This window comes from Corvus moneduloides, chromosome Z (genome assembly GCF_009650955.1).
Source record: "Corvus moneduloides isolate bCorMon1 chromosome Z, bCorMon1.pri, whole genome shotgun sequence".
Classification (NCBI taxonomy): domain Eukaryota; kingdom Metazoa; phylum Chordata; class Aves; order Passeriformes; family Corvidae; genus Corvus; species Corvus moneduloides.
This window is the reverse complement of record NC_045511.1, coordinates 6495754-6500718: the sequence shown is the minus strand read 5'-3', so window position 1 is coordinate 6500718 and position 4965 is coordinate 6495754. Positions and strand designations below refer to the sequence as shown.

At 41.8% G+C, this 4965-nt stretch overlaps 1 long non-coding RNA gene across 1 annotated transcript; it reads right to left on the bottom strand.

The window, feature by feature from the left end:
* Window positions 1–3313: 3313 nt before the first annotated feature.
* On the bottom strand, window positions 3314–4068 carry LOC116438550. The gene is made up of 2 exons (XR_004237806.1): window positions 3983–4068; window positions 3314–3395 (listed from the first exon to the last, which is right to left on the bottom strand). It is a non-coding gene; the product is annotated as an uncharacterized LOC116438550 (long non-coding RNA).
* Between the last annotated feature and the right edge of the window lie 897 nt (window positions 4069–4965).

Sequence of the window (4965 nt, the reverse complement as noted above, 5' to 3'; positions counted from 1 at the left end):
CTCCGCTGCAAGGACGGGGGTGGAGGGAGAGGCTGTGGCTGCCTCGGCCGAGTCCTGATCCCCCGCGCAGCCCGCGGCCGATGGCTCGGGCTATAGGCCAGCGTAGTGCTGGGGGATGGAGGTTCAGTTCATCCGGCAGCACAGAGCTGCCATGGGAAGGAAGGGCTGGAGCCGCAGTGCCTGGACCTGGGGCTGATGTCCCGAGGGAAGCCTGCTCATCGCTACGACCTGTGGGTGCCATTGCAAATGCTGCCAGGTGTGCCGCACTGCTCTTTCCGCAGTCTCACTTGTTACGTGGGGGTGCAGGGTGCTGTTGCTACACCTAAGCAATGCCTGGATTCCCCAAATCACAAATGTGTCTGAGGCGGGTATGATTAATTAATTGGTAGAGCATCTTTTCTTATCGCCCTATAAGGAATGCAAAAGAGCTGGGAGAAACCAATAATCTGTGGATACCAACCCAGTTTTCCCCCGTGTGTGAAACGGGTGAAAATACGGGTATTAACAGAAGAGGCGGGCAGTCAGGCAGGGAGCTCTGCCCGGGGCTGAAGAGAGAGCAGTGACAAAGGGGTGCTTGAGCTGGGTAGCCCCTGGGGTACCCAGTGCCTGCTGTGGGGTGACCACACCCCTAGCTCCGGCACCTGGAACGTGCTGCAACAACTGCAGGTCTCCTTGGGAAAGAAAAGCTGTCGAGGTTACAGAGATGTCAGCCAAGGAATGCCTAGTAGTAATGCATAAAAACTGTCCCCTTTCTATTTTATCACTGTAAGCAAATTTCATCTTCTAATGTGTTTCCCCTTGAAGTCACCAAGTCAGACAAGGAAATAAAGCTTGTCTTTAAAGCTCCGTGGTTCACAACTGCGAACGTGTAAATGTTACTGAAAAGCCAGGACGTGGTGGGGGCTATCGCCGGTGGGGGACTGTCCGTCTCCGCTGACCTGGGCGTAGCCGCCTGCCTTTCTCAGCATTGTTCCTCCTACACTTTGAGCTGGAGGGAGAGGAACTCTCACCTCGCAGCTCCTACTGGCCGCGGCCCCCCGCCCGCCCCTCCTTCCTCACCCTCTGCACGAGACTTGCTGCCTTCAGAAAATCTGCTGGGCTTGGCACAAACGCCTGCTAATGTAAATATCAGAGGACTACGGAAAGCCTCTCTGTTGGTGCCGGTTCTTCTGAGCCATGCTTTCAAAGTGCTGACTGTGTTGGTTCTTATCGTAAGTCAGTCTCAGCAATTAACTTTCTTTTGATCTTGGGCGTGTGCTTTTTTTTTTTTTTTTTTTTTTTTTTTTTTTTTTTTTTTTTTTTCTTTTTAAGTGCACTTTTAAGAACAGATGAATGTAGTGACCAAATACACAACCACGAGGTTTTTAGTTTAAAGGAAATGATACTTAAGCAGATGTTATCAAGCTTCTTCATAAAAAAAGAAGAGTTTTAAATTACAATTTTATAGATGAGAATAGCAATGAGGATTATTACTTTAAAATAGGAATTTTAGGTGTGTGTAGGATCATACGAAATTGGCACAAAGATTTTGAGTACAATGTGATGAAGTCTGATGTAGTTTACTATGCTGTTTCACATAAGAAGCTGTAAGAATTATTGATTCTTTTGCCCATCCAGATATGGTAGCTGGGTGCTAACACCCTTGGATATGTAGCTAATTAGGTGTGGGCAAGTACTGCACCTTGTTTCCAAGAGTTTGGACTCCTGGCAACCCCATGCAGCCTTCAGTCTCTGCTATTGAGTCCCAATGAACACAAAAGTTTTTCTTACTCGTTAGGAGACAGGTGCTCAGTGGGACTCACTCCCTGTGTTTTTGTGTCCTGGACTTCTCTTTGTCCCTCTGGACAGCACCACATGTCACAGAATCTTGCTGTACTACCCCAGAAGCATTCTGCTCTGTGGATTATTAGACCCATCCTGTGTAAATATATGAGTGGATTTATGAACAAAATTAGAGGTTTTGTTTTACTATGAAGTTTAGCTCTTGCTATTAATCATTTGCCTTTTACAAACTTTCAGCAGACTAGAGCATGTCGCATTGCTCACAGTGATCAGGAATGTCTGTGGTTTGTTTTGTTGAGCAACATTACATTTCTGGGGTTAGCTCTCGTGAGTCACAAGACATGTTGTTTCTTCACTGCAAACATGAATATGAGCACACAGCCCCTCACCCTCCCTCCCCATTTTAGAGACCTAGTCCCCAGCCTTCTTGCAGCATGCAAGCAGGGTAAGATAGCACATGGCAAAAGTGTTGCTGTAAACTTTCGGATGAAGATGTGACCAGAATGCTCAGCTTTTCATGCTGTTAGTGGCAGCACAAGGACAGCACAGCATTTGCTGGTGCCTACCCCAGTTTGAATTCTTGGGTATACTTGCTTGGCAAGTGGATACACTTGGTTTTGGTGCGTAGAATAGTATTTTTGTCATTTGATGAAGACAAGACATAGTTCAGACTTGTATAATTGAAACTAGGGATTATTTATATATAGCACTCCCAGTACTCCTCCTTGGAGAGTTTTTGGGTAAGCTTTGGCTGGTGTGTTTCCTAATTGAGGTTCAACCCAGACGTAGATCTCCATTTGGGTGCAGCTCACTGCAAAAGGAGATTTCTGTCATGCAAAACTCAGGGTTTCCTTTATCTCTCTCACAAGTGTGTAATTTGTAGCTACTATGAATTTTCTTATGCCATCCTCTGAAAATTGCATCTCTTGCTTTGGGTAACTATACAAATTGCAGAATTTGATTTCGTTTGTTACATGGTGGTGGCAACTCACCACATGGCGACTCACCATGTTTTCTGACACCGTGGTAAATGTAATTTGACTTAAGACCATAACAACTTCTATATGAATCAATTGAAGGTCCAGCCAGTCCAGTGCCCCATTGCAAGCAGTGGCCTGCAAGAAATGCTTAAAGAGAAGGATGAGAAACAGGGGATGTAGGAAGCGATTATCCTCACCTCCAGTAACTGATAGTTTAAGAATTTCCTGTGCTAAAATTTGCATCCGGACCATTGTGTCTAATAGCCAACAGTGGGTTTATCCTCCACAAAGTCCCCCCTTTTTTTTTTCAATTCCTTTTATGCTGTGGCCTCCACAACTTCCTGTGGTAATGAATTCCACACTCCAATTAAGAAGCTATGTGGAAAAAGCATTTCCTTTCGTTTAAACTGGATAATTTCTTTGGGTGCCTCCTTATTTATATAATGTGAGAAGTCACGAAAAATCACTCTTTACAAACCTTCTTTGTGGTATTTATAATTTTGTAGTCTTCTACCATATTCTCTTCATATTTTGCTTTTGTTTTTTTTTTAATGTGTTTGTTTTTATGGTATTTGATTTCATTTTCCTCTCTTCTTGAGCCTTGTAAAGTAGTCCTCTTGAAGAAACCTAAAACTAAATTGATTTAATCAGAATGACAAACTAGAAAGGTCAAATGAAAAAAAAAAAAGAATTCATTTAACCTCTCTGTTTAGAGAAACTCTTCCAAAACCTGTCATCATCCTGGACTTCTCCATCTGTAGCTTTTTCAGTTCTAAATTTACAGTGAGGTAGATTGCTATGAACGTTGAGCTCTGATGTTTTTTGTGCACCAGATTTCCTACATGGTCTCGGCTAACCTAGTTTATAATTACGCATATCTTTTTAAGGTTATGTATTCACCCACGTATAATATTTTGCACTCACTAGAATTTCATTCATTGCTTTCTTTAGGTCACCCTGCTGTTCTCTAATGTTCTTCAGCACATCTCCACAAGCAGTTTTAAGCTGGATAAGCCTATTTCAAATCAATATTGAACAATTCAAGTCACAAAGACTGTAAACTGGCTTCTTTACTGGTGTGCTGACTACATCTGTGCAGTGGTAACCAGTATTATTTAAACCATCACTTGTTACCGTTTTCATACAGACTGTTACTTTAAATATACATTCACATGAAGACTGTGAAGTCTGCTTGAACAGAGCAGTTATCTGTAACTTACCTGCATTGTTCACCCAGGTCTTAATATCAGCTGCTTCCTGAGCAGGGCAGAGAAGCCATATGGATGCAACCTTCCCTCTATCAGGCATTCCAAATGCAGACAGGGAAAGCATACGGTGTCTTAAAAAGAAAAATATCCTATGATCTGTGTATTAGTGCACATAGCATAGAGAAGACATACTTCTGCTGCTTCTAAAAGTGTTTTTGTAGTCACCCTGTATGTGAAAAATGTTGTTTCCCATAGCTGGGTTAGACTGTGTATCATCAGAAGTGGACATATGCACAACTGGCCAGCCAAACAGGAGGAACTGCAATATAGCATGATGCCTCTTGGCTTTTTTATTTGCTTGTTTACAGGTAACTTTTACAACCCTTCATTATCTTTGTGGTTGAGTTTTGGGAGTTTTAATTTACTTACATTTATACCTGTGGATGAGGGTGTATGGCAGGCATGTCCTTTTCTGTAAAACATTACCATGTCCTGGAATGGGAAAAAGAAGTTCTGTCAATATTTATGCACTTACCTTTGTTCTCTGCCTGTATAGTTAATACATTGTTAAATCCAGTGAAAGAGAAGTATTGGTTTCTCTCTTTTAAAGACCAGCACATAAGAAAAGTGCTTCTGAGCTGAGAGAGCATGTGCTGATAGAAGTTACTCTATTTCAGCATTCAAAGCAATATAGAAAGGACAACAGCCTGACTGAAGAGGTATTTCAAGATGTTTTTCCTTCTAGTGGGTAATATTTATTTTGTTTTAGTTGAGCAAGTTTTTAGAGATCATCGTATTTAATACCACTATTTAACTCTTGTACTAATATTGCATTCAGATTTAAAAAAAAAAAAGAAAATCTGTATTTTTTACCATAACAGATGATAAATGAGTTCACTTATGTGGAAGTGGAGAATCAGAATCTTTCAGATCATTTTTCTGTTCTCAGATATGTATTAAATACTGAGCATATCAAGATCATTTCTCAGTACACA